Here is an 18642-nt window from a genome sequence, read left to right as displayed (position 1 = left end):
TTGCTGTTATGTATAAAATTATATTAAGCTTCCAGCTCTGAGCCCACGTTTCTTCCTTCAGCCGCACATTCCTTTCCGCCACTCACTCTGCTGCCTTCTCGTCCTGTTTGTGCAACTGACATGTGATCTCTCAAAACCAAGCCTGGACTTGACTTCACTCACCGACCTTTGTTCCAAAAAGAGACCCTCTCACGCTGCAAGCTTTGGCTCCCTGGAACATGGGGCTGCCCGGGAAGAGCGCCCATTGCTTTTGTAGCAATGGCCTGGGGCACGTGGATTAGGTTTGCTGTTTTGCATTAATGCTGCATACTCAGCCTCACAGGGTGATCCTTGACTGACAGCTGTGCTCCTCCCCAGCTGTGGGGGAAGTTACTATTCTTATCAAACAGCACGGGTCCATCATTATGTTTCCTGCAGCAACCTCACTTGATTTTCACCAAGTATTATCATCAGTACCTTCTTCCCAATTTCTCATTTTGAAAATATTCAAACGTGCAGAAAAATGGAAAAAATCATAAAGTGAAATTTTTACACTTTTGGACCAGAGTCACCAATTTTGCCCCATTTGCTTGTTCTCTCTCCAGTGCACGCTTGGGTGCACCTCTCTCTCTCTCTCTCTCTCTGTCTCTCTCTCTCTCTTTCTCTTCCTCTCCCCCGGCCACTCCCTCCCTCTTTGTTCTTTGTTATTTATATACATATATCCACTTCTTTTTGCTTAACTATTTGAAAATAAATTGTAGTCATCACAATAGTTCATCTCTAAATACTTCAGCATGAATCTCCTTAGAATTAGAATGGTTTCCTACCTAATTGTAGTATCATTGCCATACTTAATAAAATGAACAATTTCAGCCAGGTGCGATGGCTCATGCCCGTAATCCCAGCACTTTGGGAGGCCAAGGCGGGTGGATCACTTGAGGTAAAGAGTTTGAGACCAGCCTGGCCAACATGGTGAAACCCCATCTCTATTAAAAATACAATAAATTAGCCAGGTGTGGTGGCATGTGCCTTTAGTCCCAGCTACTGAGGAGGCTGAGGCAGGAGAATTGCTTGAACCCAAGAGGCGGAGGTTGCAGTGAGCCAAGATTGCACCACTGCACTCCAGCCTGGGCAACATGGCGAGACTCTGTCTCAAAACTAACTAAATAAATAAAATGAACAATTTCATTATATCTTCTCATGCAGTATATATTCCTTTGTCCAATTCAGGATCCTATTAAGGTTCAAGCATTGCATGTGACTGTTACTGCTCTTTAATTTCTTTATTATAGAACAGTCCACATGCTTTTCTATCTTTTGTGATGCATTTTTTGAAGAGTTCAGACCAATGGTCTTGTGCCATATTCTGCCTTCCAGATTGATCTGGTTGTCTCTTCATGGTGGTGTTTACTGTGTTCCTGGTAGCTCCTATTTTTTCCCTGTAACTCAGAGTACCTTAAGTCTAAATGTGTGATTAGATTCAGCTTAAACAACATTGGTAAGAACCTTACAGAAGTGGCCTTGAAAACTTGTGCTTTCATCACATCAAGAGGAACATGCTATTAGGTTGCCCTAATATTTGTGATGCAAGTTTGATATTTTGGCTAAGACTGTGACCACCAGATCTCTCCATTGTATAGATGCAGTTTGCTGTTGTTTTCAACTGTCAAGTTATCTGTAGGGGGGATACTTTGAGATTGTTTGAATACCTTGTCACTAACAATATTGTGTCCAGCTGTTAAAGAATCCATGAAGATCCCTGCCTCAATCAGTTATTACATGGAGAGCTGCAAAATTATTTTTTAAATTTGAGAATCTTTTCTACATTTATTAACTGGACTTCTGTAAAAGAGGAGTTTCCTTTCTTCTTCCACCTTTATTTCTCTCTCTCTCTCTCTCTCTCTCTGTCTGTCTCTCTCTCTCTCCCCTTCACTCCCTTTCTCTCTCTTTGTGGCACAAGTCATCTCAGGCTCATCTTGTGCTTTCTCTGCCCCAGATCTAAAGTCAGCCATTTCTCGAGGGATCCCTGGTTCCTTTTAGTGGGAATGACACTTAGAAGCCAAAATCTGGGCACTGGTTGTGCTCAGGCCATTTCAGCCAGCAAAGCTGGGAGATGCGTTGTCAACATAATCATATGTTCTTTTTTTTTTTTTTTTTTTGAGATGGAGTCTAGCTCTGTCACCCAGGCTGAAGTGCAGTGGCATGATCTCGGCTCACTGCAACCTCTGCCCCCTGGGTTCAAGCAATTCTCCTGCCTCAGCCTCTAGTGTAGCTGGGATTACAGCTGCCTGCCACCACACCCAGCTAATTTTTGTATTTTTAGTAGAGACGGGGTTTCACCATCTTGGCCAGGCTGGTCTCGAACACCTGACATCGTGATCCACCCACCTAGGCCTCCCAAAGGGCTGGGATTATAGGCATGAGCCACTGCGCCCAGCCAGTCATGAGTTCTTAATGACATTTCCTGCACAAATGTCATAGTATAGGACTTCTCTTATCTTCATTTTGTATTTTCATCTCTTTTGTATTTCATCTCTTTTCTCTTACAGAGAGAATCTTGTTTCCTAAGTAGATTATTTGCTTTATCCAAAATAAAAATAGAACTGTTTTAGAGTTACATTGTGTTAGGGTTCTCCACAGAAACAGAACCAGAAGGATTTGTGTGTATGTGTATGTGTTTTTATATGTGTATCTATAAACATATATATATATATATATGCCTGTAACCCCAGCACTATGAGAGGCTGAGGCAGGTGGATCACTTAGGCCCAGTAGTTTGAGACCAGCCTGGCCAACATGGTGAAACTTCATCTCTACTAAAAATACAAAACTTAGCCGGGCGTGGTGGCACATGGCTGCAATCCCAGCTACACAGGAGACTGAGGCACAAGAATCACTTGAACCCGGGAGGTGGAGGCTGCAGTGAGCTGAGATCTCACCACTGCACTGCAACCTAGGTGACAGAGTGAGACTCTGTCTCAAAACAAACAAACATATATAATGTTTATATGTATATATATAAAAAACATATAAACATATATAAATAAACATATTATATATAAATATATGCAATAAACATATATAATATAAATATATACAATAAACATAGATTTACTCTAAGAAATTGGCTCATGCAATTACAGAGGCTGACAAATCCCAAGATCTGCAGCCAGCAAGACCCAGGAGAGCCAGGCCAAAGGCCAGCAGGCTTGAGACCCTGATAGAACCAATGTTTCAGTTTAAGTCTGAAGGTAGGAAAAGAAATGATGTCCCAACCTGAAGGCAGGCAGGAGGAGGAGTTCTCTTTTATTCATGGGAGAGTCAGGCTTTTTGTTCTGCTTAGGCCTTCGGCTGATTGGATGAGCCCCACCCACAGTCAGGCAGTCTGCTTTTATTCATTCTACCAACTCACATGTCAGTCTCACCTAGAAACACCCCCACAGACACACCGAAAGTGTTTGACTAAATGTCTGGGCACCGCATGGCCTGGTAAAGTTGACCTGTAAAATGAACTAACATTACTGCTGTCAACAAAACTATTAAGTCAAGTTTCATATTTATTTACCATTCTTTTTGGCCTTAGCCTGTATCCCATTACAGATGGCAGTCAGAAATAAGAGTAAGTTGAGGGCTGAGCACAGAGGCTTGTGCCTGTAATCCCAGCACTTTGGGAGGCCAAAATGGGAGGACCACTTGAGGCCAGGAGCTCAAGACCAGCCTGGGCAACATAGCAAGATCTCACCTCTGCAAAAAAAAAAAAAAAAAAAGAAAGAAAAAAAAAAGGAAGAAGAAAGAAAAGTAACTTGAATTAGCCAGCATGAAAAGATTTTTAAAATTAAAAGTTACTTGAAATACTTTTTTTCTCTCTCTGGTTATTTTTTAATTTGATATCTATATTTATGCTTACTTCTGTTTGCATTCAATTTTAGCATTTGAAAAATCCTTTTGGATTTAATTTTATTTTTTGAATATGTAAAACATTTATATGTTTCAAAAATCAAAATGATATAAAAAGTTGTACTCTGAGAAGGCTCATTTCCATCCCCCCTCCCATCCTACTCCTTCCCACTCATCTGTTTCAAGCTCATCATTTTTGCATTTCTTTTAGCAAAAATAAGAAAATACTCTCTGTACTATTTACTGAAGGCTTTTCTAATGGATTTCTCTCCATTTGCCATCACCAAAGTATTACACATTCACTGTAGACATTTCACAAAATGCAGAAAAGTGCCTAAACACCACAAAAATATTTTGGACACCTATTGTTTGATAAATCATGTTAATTAACTGAGCTAGGTCAGATATTCATATGATTGGATTTAGATTTCGTTCAGTGGGATTTTCTTTAGTTTCTTTAAAAACCTCATGCATCTTGTTCTTTTGAGTTACATGATTTAATTATTATTTCTATTTTCACAAACACATTTCCTCTCTAAAGTCAGTATTTCCTTACAAGGATGACACCCCGGAGAATAGGATGCAGGAAGTCATGAGGCCCTTTCTTTGTCTACTTAACAGAAAAGAGGCTTCAGTCAGACGAGTAACACCAGAAAGGACCTCAACCCTGGCTCCACCCAGTTCCCGGGAGGAAGTGCTCATCTCCACAAGCCAGGATGGCCTCTGACAACCGACTCCCTAGAGGAGGGAAAAATGCTTTGAAAACACACTGCATTTCAGTAGCAACCCAGTGCTGCCTTTAGCCTTGCCAGGTGGTGTACAGTTTCAATTGGTCGTATTTCTCAGGCTAAACACAACACGGCACAATTGGGATTGTACGAAGGATGGGTGTATTTAGAGGAAAAGAACAGAAAATGGCAATGGGGCCAAGACTGGCTTTTAAAAACAATACATTTCATGTGTGTGCAGCGCTTCACTTGCTAGAAGTGGCTTTACATGTATTATTTCCACTGGTGTAACTCTGAAAAGTAGGGTAGAAATGATCATACCTTTTTTAAAGATGGGGAATCTGAAGATGGTTAACCCAGAGATGCTCTATCAATCAGCGGCAGAGCTGGGAGGCTCAGGGAGAGATTTCCTGGGTCAGAGTCACTGATTTTTCTCCAAGTATGAACAAAGGTTTCAAAGAATGCAAACACTCTTGAAGCCAGAGTCTTACATAAAGCCAAATACCTTGTATTACAAATACTCAGTGTATTAGCTATCTATTGCTGTGTAACAACCCCCATAACATTAAAGCAGCAGACATGCATTTCAAGACTCTGTCTCTCAGGAATCAGGATGCGGTTGCAGTTAGTCTGGGTGCCTGAGACTCTTCATAAGCCTAAAGAAAACCCAGGATCTCTCACAAGAGAGACAGAAATCAAGGTGGTGGCCAGGTCTGCAGTCCTCTCGAGGCTTCACAGAGGACACTGCTTCCAAGATCACTCACGTGGCTGCTGGCGGGCCTCAGAGCCAAACTCGCTATTGGCCAGAGACCCCATTTCTTTGCGGGTGTTTCCACAGGGTTATTCACAGCATGGCAGCTTGCTTCACCCAGAGTAAGGAGGGAGGAGGGAGAGAGACGAGGGGCAGCAGGTGGGGCAGGGGGCAGAGAGAGAGAGAGAGAGACCAGATAATAGGAAAAAAAAAAAGTCAAAGAGAGACCAGATAACAGGAGAAAAATCAGAATCTTTTTGTAACCTAATCTAAAAATTGACAGTCCATCGATTTCACCATATTCTTTTTTTCACCAGGTAGGTCACTAGGTAGCAAGTCACTAGGTAGGTCCAGCTCACACTTGAGGGGAGGGGATTACACAGGGGCATGCATGCTGAAAGGTGGGGCTTACTTACCAGGAGCCATTGTAGAGGCTGCCCACCATATTCAGCAATTTAGTTAAAGCTTTGTGTGTGTGTGTGTGTGTGTGTGAGACAGAGTCTTGCTCTGTTGCCCAGGCTGGTGTGTAATGGCACCATCTCGGCTCACTGCAACCTCTACCTCCCGAGTTCAAGTGATTCTCCTACCTTAGCCTCCTGAGTAGCTGAGATTACAGGTGCCCATCACCACGCCTGGCTAATCTTGTATTTTAGTAGAGATGAGGTTTCACTCTATTGGCCAGGCTGGTCTCAAACTCCTGACCTCAGGTGATCTGCCTGCCTCAGCTTCCCACAGTGCTGGGATTATAGGCATGAGCCAGTGAGCCCTACCTTAAAGATTTTATTTTATATTAGCCCTTATGGTGATGTTTTTTAGAATTTCAACAATTCAGTGAGATCTTTTTCAAAGAGAATCTAAAATATTATTGTCCTTAGAAGATATAGATTACTTTCCTCTATCCAAAAGACAATAGAGATTTATAATAGGGTATCTAATGTGATTGAAATTAATTTTGCTCCCCCACCCCCCCAAAAAAACCAAAACCCAGAAAACACCCAATGGGTAGGAGGAACTTAATGGCTGCTGTGTGACCCAAAGGTAATATCCATTAGGAATTCACAAGTCTTCAGAGAAAGATGATGGTAGATCTCAATGCTTATTCCTGCAGAATAAGTGCTATTAAAAGTTGGGATGGCCCTGACAAAGACTCAGTGACAGATATGGGCAATTGAGGCTCTCTGGATAAAATTGCCCCAAGGGCAGAAACCAATGTGATAGTGGTCAGGCCCCTTGACTAAGTCCAGTGATAAAAGGAGAACCATGGTTCCAGCAGCAGATGCTGGAGCCTCTCCTTCTCAGTCATCCTGGGCAAGGCTTTTTGCCCAGTGGGAAAGGATTTAGAAGTGAACCTAAAGAGCTCTAACACTGGGATCCCAGGGCAATGTTGATAGTGGGGGTCTCAAAAGTGGGAAACTCAGCACCATCCATATTTCTCTGGACCCAACAGTGACAACTTATTCCAGTGCCAGCAGCTGCAATGGCAATGTGAGTATGATCTGGGATTTGTTATGTCCAAGCAACCAGGGCTGGCCCTTGGATGTGAGTTAGGGAGCTCCCTGTGAGAGCCTTGGGTTTATAGGGAATAAGGTGTTCTGAGGGTGGGAAATAGATTCCTTACTAATCTGAGGATCTGTTTATCCCACTGTTGTATTTTAGAGGCTATTGCAAGAGGTTGGGAAATTTACATATACCTACATCCAAACTCTATAGCAGAACACCCCAGTTATATTAGATGTCTTAGATACTCAATGCAAATGTTTAAATAAACATCATCAAATCAAAATTACCACAGGCTTATAGCTGGCTGAGATGGTTTGGATCTGTGTCCCCATGGAATCCTATATTGAATTGTAATCCTCAATGCTGAAGATAGGGGCTGGTGGGAGGTGACTGGATCATGAGGGCAGATTTCCCATGACTGGCTTAGCATCATCCCCTTGGTACTGTCCTTGCCATTGTGAGTGAATTCTAATGAGATCTGATTGTTGAAGAGTGTGTAGCACCTTCTCCTTCTCTCTCTCTCTTGCTGTTCCAGCCACGTGACTTGTGTGCTTCCCCTCGGTCTTCTACCCTGATTGTGAGTTTCCTCAGGCCTCCCCAGAAGCTAAGCAGATATAGGCATCATATTTCCTGTACAGTCTGCAGAGCCATGAGCCAATTAAACCTCTTTTCTTTAGAAATTACCCAGTCTCAGGTATTTCTTTATATCAATGCAAGAATGGACGAATACACTGATAAACCTTGCTTCCAGTCCTGGTGCTGTTAACAATTGGGTAAGAGACTTCTCTGAATTTCAGTATTCTCACTGATAGAACAAGGTTGAACTTTTGAGGCATAAGTTCCTTTGAGATCTGCTAAAATGGAATCTTTTAGAACATGCACTGCATCTTACTCATCTTTCCATCTCCAGTCACCAGCCCAGTGCCTAGCACAAGTTGGCACCAAATTTAATATATGTTAAATAGCTTTTGAGTACTTTTATTTTATTATTTTTGTGTTTTGAGACTGAGTCTCACTCTGTTGCCCAGCCTGGAGTGCAGTGGCATAATCTCAGCTCACTGTAACCTCCGCCTCCTGGGTTCAAGCAATTCCCATGCCTCAGCCTCCCTAGTAGCTGGGACTACAGGCACCTGACAGCATGCCCGATTAATTTTTGTATTTTTAGTAGAGACGGGGTTTCACCATGTTGGCCAGGCTGGTCTCGAACTCCTGATCTCAAGTGATCCACTTGCCTCGGCCTCCTAAAGTGTTGGGATTACAGGCGTGAGCCACCGTACCTGCCAACTTTTGAGTACTTTAAAAAGAAATGAACCAAAATGTTGCCCTCTGTTGGGATGAGTAAATGCTAACTCCATGATAAGCACAGCTATTTCAAAGCTACATACAGGAGCAAAAACCTTGCACAGTTTTTATATCGAGATGTTTTCAGTTGCAAGTAGAAAAAAATCCAGCTCAAAATGGCTTATGACTAAAAAGGATCTTCTGGCTCAGTAATAACTAAAAGTTTCACAGGTAGTAGGCTTCAAGTGCAGTTTGATCTGGCTCTATTTCTGTGGCTGTCTTACCTCTACCCACCTCTGTGACTGGCTTCACGCTCAAGTTGGTTTCCTTCAGGGTCCCAAGACGGCTGCTGGCAGATCCTGCTACCTCCCATAACCATGGAACACGAGTTCTAAACTATGTTCTAATTCGTCCATCCCTGAACCAATCACTGTTGTCAGATTACTTTAGACCAATCATGATCTATCCCAGTAGCTGGGGATGGGATTAATCCAACTAAAACCTCTTGGCTTCAACACAGTGGAAGAGGGAAAGAGTGGATGTTGAGAGTGGATGTTGGGAATATTGTTAATCAATATCCACACCTTCAAAATGCTCATACTTAGCTGAGAGGCACAAACTTCAGCCAGCTGCAACTCCAGCCTCTGCAGCTAATAATGCCAGGCCAGGATGTAGCTCGTCATTATTGAGTAAATTAGGATTAAATGATAAATTACTGACTCCAACGTTATTGCTCAGGATTCTCAATTACAAACAATGGAATCTACTGGACTATATTAAACAAAAAACGAATTTAGTAAATGACATCAGATAGCAAACAGCATCTCAAAGGGGACCAAAGAGCCACATTCTAAAGCTACAGATTCGGAGCAATGCCCAATCATGCCGCAGGTACAGGTCCAGCAAAAATACTTCCGTCACCGCCACCAGACTTCTACAGCACTTAAGGGCTGGGTGCCAGAGGCACTACCACTATTGCCCAGATAGAACTGAAACCGACTTTGCAAAAATTATAACTGAGAAAATTATGACGGTGAAAGAGATCTGACCTAACTGGCTCCATCTTGCTTCTATTCTCCAAGCCGTCCTTGGTTCATTCCCGGGTGTAGGCCAAACTAACTTTGGGAGGAACTTTGTTTATGGTTTAACTTTGAAACAAAGGCGATAATAGCCCTTTTGCAAAACAAACTCCCTTCTTTCTTGGGGACTAGTCTGCTTTTGTACGACTAACCAATTAGCTGCAAGATTAGAAATTGTGGTTTAGGAGTCGTGCCGATGGAGGCTGTAAGATTCTGAACCTCCGTGAGTTGCTCCTGGGGATAACATCACTATTGTAAAACCTAAGATCAGCACTTGAGATGTTTTGCAGATGCTGCATTTTGATGCACCAGCGGATGCCTCCCATACTAAGTAATTTGGCTCAACCAGTTCTGTGATCCTACTTAGGATGAGAAGACAAGGAAAATCCACTTCGACTCCCTATTATCTCATCTGACCAATCAACACTCCCCACTTCCCGACCCCCTACCCACCAAATCATCCTTAAAAACCCCAATCCCCAAATTTTTGAGGGGACTGACTTGAGTAATAATAAAATTCCGGTCTTCTGTCCAGCCAGCTTTGTGTAAATTAAACTCTCTATTGCAATTCCACTATCTAGATAAATCGGCTCTGTCTAGGCATCAGGCAAGGAGAACCCGTTGGGCGGTTACAGAACCAAACACTGCCTCCACAGTTGCTGAAAGATTCATCTCAATTCTTCACTGTTGCTCTTTTCTGTTTCCACATTTCCCATGGGTGTATCTGATAGGTGGAAGTTAAGCTATGTGTCTGCCCTGTACAGGCAAGGGATTCTGGGGATGTGAATTTCCTGGATTCTACCTTGGGAATGTAGAACTCATAATGTGAGAAGTTATCCAAGATGTAGGATGAATGTTGAAAATATATCAGTCGCAAATGATAAATATATCCTATATTAACCTATAAACATGGGAAAAGAAGAGGACACATACATTAAATCCTTCCATTTGGGAAAGAAGATCATGGTAAACAAGGTATGTCATATCCTCACAGATGGGAATTCTGTTTCTTGGTCTGAAAGTGGAGTTGGTTTTTTGGCCAACCAATTTGGTATCCCTAAGTTCTGTGTTCTGGGGTGACTCTCCCTGGCACCTGGTTTTGCCCTTTGGGGAATGAGAAAAAGGTTCTGTCTTGTACTTTTTCTTTCTTTTTCTTTTTTTTTTTGAGACAGAGTCTCACTCTGTCGTTCAGGCTGTAGTGCAATGGCACGATCTCAGCTCACTGCAACTTCCGCCTCCCAGATTCAAGTGATTCGCCCTGCCTCAGACTCTCGAGTAGCTGGGACTACAGGCGCTGCCACCATGCCTGGCTAATTTTTGTATTTTTAGTAGAGGTGGGGTTTCGCCATGTTGGCCAGGCTGGTCTCGAACTCTCAACCTCAGGCTATCTGCCCGCTTTGGCATCCCAAACTACTGGGATCACAGGTGTGAGCCATTGCCCCTGGCCTCTTGTACATTATTTTTCATAAGAGAGACATTGGGAAGGAGGCTTTTTCTGGGCCTGCACAGCTTTAGCTTGTCTCATCTGTTGATGGTAGTTCTGAAACTATATGGCTATAACCCTGGAGGTTAATCAATCATAAGTTTTGTTAGCCAGGTTTGAATAACTTTTGTATCACACCTTCCTAAAAACTTTAGTTTTAGGCTTTTGACCTGTTTGTTTCCAGTCAATTCCATGGGCTTGCTACCAGGGCCATAGACCTTGTTTAGGTCTGGTCTTCAAATCTGGGAATTCCTATTTCTAACAACAAGCCTCTGTACTCTGGACATCCTCCCAAATCATGGTTTTCAACCATGCATAGTAGAGTAACTTGGGAAGATTCTGGAAACATGGAGGCATCATTTTTCAGTCTCTTCAAATCTCTGTATTAAAACAGAGCACACAGGTAGTAAAGCCAAAATCCCATTCACAACATTTACAACCAAACTAGGTGATGAGATGTCTTCAAGAACACACAAATACACCAGGTAGAGGCCTACCGGCAGCTACAAGATGTTCAGGTAGTAGCATTTCTGCAGCAGAAAGCAAAGAAAATCAACAGAGGAAGCATGGAGGGGCCGGAGAGACAACAGAACTCCAAAATAATGAACAGAGCTTTGAGCTGACTTGAGAATAGTTGCTGAACCTGGGAAGGCTCTTGCTCTTTCCAATAGCAATTGCATGCAAGAGGCTTGTGGTAAGCAAGTCTGAAGGGGCTAGAGCAATGCAGCCCCTGTGAACTCTCAAAACCAACCCATTAGCACTCCTTTCTAAGGGAAGTGTCCAACACTGAGAATAATCTGCTGAGAGTAGAAGAAAAATTGAGGAGCCAGATTTACACACACACACACACACACACACACACACACACACACGGAGAGAGAGATTGAGAGAGAGAGAAAGAGAGAGAGATTCAAATACCTGTATCTAGGGCCTACCTCAGATTAATTAATTAAATCAGACTATTTGGGGTCATGTGGGCATCAGTAGGTTTCCAAAGCTTTTCAAGTGATTTTCATACGGATCCAGATCCAGAGTTAAGAACTACTGTCCTAGCCTTTGGTTGACCTTTTTTGTGATAGCTTCTCTGAGGAAATTCAGTAGGAAACTCAATTGCCTAGATTGTCCAGGCAACTTGCCCAGGATGTATCCTAGATGCATCTTCATAAAAGATGAAAACAAGCAGATGATATTTCATAAATACTTTAAAATATGTGGCCGGGTTCTCCAAGCCAGAGTTCCCTTACTTGTAAATGAGGAGAAAGGTAGTTCTTTCCATGTATTATCTCATTTAATCCTAACAAGAATCTCCACAGGATAATAATAAATGAGATAATATGTGTAAAGTGATTGGAACAGTACCTGGTACATAGTAAGCCCTTGTTTTTATTGACATGCAGGGTAATTGCTAAGTGCAGTTCCTAACAAATGGAAAGATTGTTGGCAGCTTTTATACGCTTGGAAAACTTGGCTATAGCTAAAAAACTATGAATATAACCAAGTTCAAAGTTTAGTCCTACTTTTTAGGCAAATCCAAACCCCTTATCTTATTGTCCATCTGGTCCCTTTCCCTGTACTCCTTGGAGCTACTGTGGTTCGTTTTCAAGGGAAAATATCAAGGTCAGATGCAAGGAACTGAAGAGAGTTCAAGTATTTTTGTTGGAACTGTTAGCATTCTTTTCCCCTGGTGTGAGTGCCCGGGGGTTAAGTGACTATTGCGGTTTTGCAGAGCAATGTGGGGCTATCTAGGGGGCAACAGGAAACACTGGCCCCTTTCCTAACTTTGATTTTGGCATCCAAATCAGAGCTCCCATTTCTGGCCCTCACAACAATACCTGTCCCACGTTCTGCTGAAAGACAGTGTAAGAATGAATGGAATGTCTGCAAAGTGGGAATGACACTGTCACTGTCATCGAGGGCTTTTACTAAGAGCCTCCCTCCTCTGTTCCAGCCCCAAGGCTATATATATGATAGCCACAGAAGCTGGGTAATTAAGAAAGATCAACCCTGCTCTTGAAGCTATGCTTTGAAGCGTGGTCAAGAAACATCAGTGCTGATAAACCACAGCTGTTTGCAGCTCCCTTTCTAAGGCTGTTAAGGTTGCACCGGACTCTGATTTCCGTTCGTTTTTGACTTCTTGACCTTTATGCCCAGTCAGGTATCTCCTCTCCCTCTTGTGTCTTAGCATAGTCCATCTCTCTCCAATGGCTTCACTGCCTTCTACAAATGTGCTCAGGTCTCCCCTACCCTAAACAAAACCTCTCCGAGCTGGGCTGTCACCCTCAACACCTGGTCCATCCTGCCCTTCGTTTGCTGCCACCATCCTCACGTGCTGCCGTAGCGTTTTCCTCACACGTGCTTTGCGCTGCTCTTCTCCATGTTTCTTACCTGCGCCTTGAATTAATACTCGTTTAAGGGCGACCTCCAATTACCGCACCCACTGGCCGCTTTTTCATCCGGTCCCCTCAAGTGGGATTTTGACACCCTTCCTCCCCTGGCTTCTGCGCCTGTGTGCCCTGCCCTGTTTTCCTTTGCTTGGCACCAACTATTCTCCTCTTGTTAGGACTATGTGTATGTAAATGACATTTTTCAAGATTCTCTTTTTGATATTTCACACTCTCTTGCTATGCTCATTCACCCCTTGGTGGTGTCATCCTCTTTCATGACTTGAGAACTGGGCCAAATCAGTTAATTTTTTATTTTTATCTATCTATCTATCCATTTATTTCATCAGTTGCTATTGCTTCAGGATCGGCCAAATCAGTTAAGAGTGATCTCTAATTCCCAAATCTACTTAGAACTCATCTCCTGAGGTGTAGGCCCCTGTTTTCAACTGTGCACTCAGATATGGCATTTGGGGTGTCAAAATTAATATTTCCCAAAGCCGCCTATCGCTTGGAGATCAGTTCTACTGCTGGCTCCAAGCTAAACCTGGGATCCCATTCTCTTTCACCTTCTACTTTTAATTCGTTGCCAGGAACAATGGAGAATTTCATTATGATTTCTCCTCCCCTTTCTATTAGCACTAGCTTTGTCAGTGCCACACACACCTGGCTTGGACAATTCCAATAGTGGGTTTTTAATGGGTTTTGTCGCCTTCAGTATCCCTGTCCACCTGTCCTGCACACCATCTCTTGATTGATCTTAAAGTCTTACATGGGTCTTGTTACATAAGTCTCATTACCAACTAAGTCAAGTTTAGTCACCTTAGTGTGATATTCAAGGCCTTTACAATCTGTCCCTATCCTATCTCAGGTTAGCTTTTCAGACTAGTCAAACCATTCCCTTCTTATTCAACAACTCATTCCCTCACAGTACTTCATTCATTGGACAATGAATTAGTGAATACCCTCTTAAGGACCAAGCACTGTTTTTATTTTATTTTATTTCTTTTATTTTTTAATTTTAGTTACAGGAGTACATTGCAGGTTTGTTACATGGATATATTTCAAGATGCTGGAGTTTGGGCTTCTATCGAACCCATCACCTGAATAGTGAACATGGTACCCCACAGGTCGTATTTCAACCTTTCCTCTCCTCTCTCCTTTCTCTCTTTTGGAGGCCCCAGTGTCTATTGTTTTCACCTTTATGTCCATGTGTCTCCGTTGTTTTGCTCCCACTTATAAGTGAGAACCCACAGTATTTGATTTTTCTGTTTCTGCATTAATTGACTTAGGAGGATGGCTTCCAGCTCCAGTTGCTACAGAAAACATGATTCCATTCTTACTTATGGCTGCATAGTACTCCATGGTGTATATGTACCACATTTTATTTATCCAATCCACTGTTGATGAGCACCTAGGTTGATCCCATAATTTTGCTATTGTGAATAGTGCTGCAATACACATATGAGAGCAGGTAACTTTTTGGTAGAGCAATTTATTTTCCTTTGGGTACTTACCTATAAATGGGATCGCTAGGTTGAATTGTAATTCTATTTTTCTTCTGAGAAGCCAAGCACTGTTTTAGATGCCGATGATATGCAATGATGAACAAGACCCACAAAATCTCTGTAGTCATGGATTTTACATCCCAGTGGGCTTCAGAAGTGGACTTTGTGTTTGGTAACATCAGTAACCTAAAGAGAATTGCATGAATTTTACTTCTTACTACCGTTCCCATTTTCAAATTCCACTGCATTCATCAATTTTTGCTGCAATCCCAAACAGGCCTAAAATCTCAGTGTTCTAAAACAGCACGTATTTCTTTCTCACTCACCGGACTCGCGGATATGTAGGTAGGCTGGGGCTGATATGCTTCAGTCTGAGAATTAATCAACATTCACACATTATTCTCATAGTGAAGGGTAGAAACTCCCAGGGACATGAATGGAAGCATACAATGTGTCTTCAGGTTTAGGCTCAGAACTAGCTCTTCTGCTCTGATTCCTCTGATCAAAGAAAGTCTCATGGTCCAGGCCAACATTACTGGGTGGGACAACATACACCCCTATGGTGGGGGAAGGAGAAATATAGTCTGCCACACCTACAACCTTCAAGGACAAGCTCAAATCCTTTCTTTCTAATGTATTTTTTTAGAAGTTGTAGGGATTGCGGTATATATTCTTCACATATTGTGGTTTACTTATAGTTAATATGTATCTGATGATATAAAATGTAAGAATCTTGCAACTGTATAGTGTATTTTCCAGCCCTGTGTGTTATGCTGCAGTTATTATATGTAATACATTATGTATATTATTCACTCCAAAATATAATATTTTAATTTTTGCTTTTTAAAATTATTTATTTATTTATTTATTTTTAAAAGAGATGGGGTCTCCCTGTGTTGCCCAGGCTGGTCTCAAACTCCTGGACTCAAGGGATCCTCCTGCCTCAGCCTCCCAAAGTGCTGAGATTACTAGTGTAAACCACCACGCCTGGCCAGAATAACTTTTTTTTTTTTTCTTTTTAAGACAGGGTTTTGCTCTGTCATCCAGGCTGAAGTGCAGTGGCATGATCATAGCTCACTGCACTCTCAGCCTCCTGGGCTCAAGCCATTCTTCTACCTTGGCCTCCCAGGTAGCTGGGAACACAGGTATATGCCACCATGCCCAGCTAGGTTTTTAAAAAATTTTTTAAATATTTATTTATTTATTTTTGAGACAGATTCTCACTCTGTCACCCAGGCTGGAGTGCAGTGGTGCAATCAGGGCTCACTGCAACCTCCACCTCCCAGGTTCAAATGACTCTTCTGCCTCAGCATCCTGAGTAGCTGGTATTACAGCTGTGTGCCACCGTGCCTGGCTAATTTTTTTGTACTTTTACTAGAGACAGAGTTTTACCATGTTGGCCAGGCTGGTCTCAAACTTCTGGCCTCAAGTGATCTGCCTGCCTCGGCCTCCCAAAGTGCCAGGAATATAGCCATGAGCCACTGCACCCTGCCGGTTTTTTAATTTTAATTTTTTATTTTGTAGAGACTGGGTCTCCCTACGTGGCCCAGGCTGATCTTGAACTCCTGGGCTCAAGCAATCCTGCTGGCTTGGCCTCCCAAAGTGTTGTGATTACAGGCACAAGCTGCTGCCTAATTTTTGCTTTGAATAATCATATGCATTTTATAAAATTAAGAGGAGAAAATAATCTTATGTGTATACGCCATATTTACCATTTCCTGTGCTCTTCTTTGTTTTCTGAAGATCCAGATTTCCATCTGTTATAATTTGCCTTTATCCTGAAGAAATTTCTCTATTTAGCATTTATTGTAGTCTAGGTCTGCTGAAAACAAATCTTCTTTCTCTTTTTTTTCTCTGAAAGTGTCCTTATTTTGCTTTCATTCTTGAAGGATAGTTGAGCTAGATATAGAAATTGATGGTGATAGTTTTTTTTTTCTTTTTCAGTCTTTAAAGATGTTGTTTCAGCCATCCTGGAATCCTTTTTTTCTGCCTATTCTCTACTTTCCTTCACTCTGTAACCAATTGCCTACGCTGGGAATCTCCTTCCTTGAAGCCTCTTCTTTTCAGCCCTCTGCCTACTTTGTTTAGAGACTCATTCTCTGGTTTTATCCAGGAGAAATTGTAATATGGGAATATACTGAAAGGGGAAGGGGCACAGCTGACCCTGTGGTTCTGTAGGCAGAAGAGACAACAATGTCTTCATTTCAGATGATATGCCTATATATGCAGACCATCAAAGTAAGCCTACTATTAGAATTAAATAAGAAAATTTTATTAAATAGGCAGATAAAAGTGAATTTACAAAATTAATATCTTTGAGCTAGTAGTAAAAAGTTGGAAGCTAAAAAGTTTTATATTTCATTCATACATTAAAAATTATAACATATTGGCCGGGCGTGGTGGCTCATGCCTGTAATCCCAGCACTTTGGGAGGCTGAGGCGGGCAGATCATGAGGTCAGGAGATTGAGACCATCCTGGCTAACACGGTGAAACCTCGTTTCTACGAAAAATGCAAAAAAATTAGCCAGGTGTGGTGGCAGGTGCCTGTAGTCCAAGCTACTCGGGAGGCTGAGGCAGGAGAATGGCGTGAACCCGGCAGGCAGAGTTTGCAGTGAGCGGAGATCACGCCATTGCACTTCAGCTTGGGCGACAGAGTGAGACTCTGTCTCAAAAAAACAAAAAAAATTATAACGTATTTAGAAATAAATATGTTATTTAGCTTGTCTTTTGTTTATATATTTTTCTATAACTGTCAATTATTATTAACATAAAGCATGAATAAATGGAGAGATAGCTCATGTTCCTATATGGGAAGATTTAATTTTAAAAAATTGTCATTCCCAGTTATTTTAATTTGATTCCAGTAGATTCCCCATTTTTCAGAACTACATACAATCATTACATAGTTGATGTGAAAGAATAAATGTTGAAAAATCAGTGGATGAGAACAGAATTTGAAATTGAATTAATGAATATATGGGAATGTAATATAAACAAAGGTGGCATTTCAAGCCAGGCCAGAAAGGATGATTTATTTAATAAACAATGCTAACTAAGGACTATCCATTTAGAAAGAAACAAATGTAGAATTTAATTTGTATTATATGAAAAACAAAATGCCAAATAGGTTAAGGTGCAAGGTACAACATTAAATAATAAAAATACTAGAAGAAAATTCAAGATAGTATTTGCATTATTTGGGGGGTAACTTCTTAGTAAGACAGAAAAAACAGGAGCAATAAATGAAGGAATATGATAGAAAAAATATATAATATGACTTTATGTGTATGTGTGCATATATATGTGTGTGTGTATATATATTCGTATTTGACTTCATACAATTTAAAAATAATTGTATAGCAAAAGGCACACGAAATAGAATCCTACTTTGGAATCTTCACAGAGAAAAATAAATAAATATATATATAAACAACAGACACACTAAATAGAATTCAAAGACAAATAATATACCAGGAAAGATATTTATAGCACATATAGTGGATACATATGGTAAACCATTCTATTATACAAATCTTATTAACAATTTTTCTAAAAAAGACAGCCCAATGGAAAAATGGACAAAAGGAGAAGTGGCCAAGATGGCCATATATTCTCATGCCATTTCTGAAAAGCATCTGTCCAACTAGGAGCCAGATTTCTGAGCCCCTGCCCTCCCTATCTAATGATGTCATGTGACTAGTTCTTGCCAAGGTAAGTGATTGTGTCATTGCCGGGGTCAATGAGGTTAAGGAAAGGGTGTTGCTTTTCTATCCCCTTTTCCCAAAGCTCCAGGGAATGGTGAAACCACAGGATGAAAGGAGCCCACACCCCTGAATCATCTCCTGGAAACCTGCGCACAAAACACCCTCATTGGACTGTTACATGAATAAGAAATAAAAAGTTTGAATTTTCTTTACTTTTGAATTACATTACTCTAGCAAGTATAGTATGTGAACACAAAATTCATAGAAGTGAATTACCCGGTAGTCAAGGAACATATGATTAGGGATTTAACCTCCATAGCGGTCAAGAAAATGCAAATGAACAGAGATAT

This window comes from Pan paniscus, chromosome 8 (genome assembly GCF_029289425.2).
Source record: "Pan paniscus chromosome 8, NHGRI_mPanPan1-v2.0_pri, whole genome shotgun sequence".
In the NCBI taxonomy this organism is placed as follows: Eukaryota; Metazoa; Chordata; class Mammalia; order Primates; family Hominidae; genus Pan; species Pan paniscus.
The sequence above is the reverse complement of the archived record's forward strand: the minus strand, read 5'-3'. Positions refer to the sequence as shown.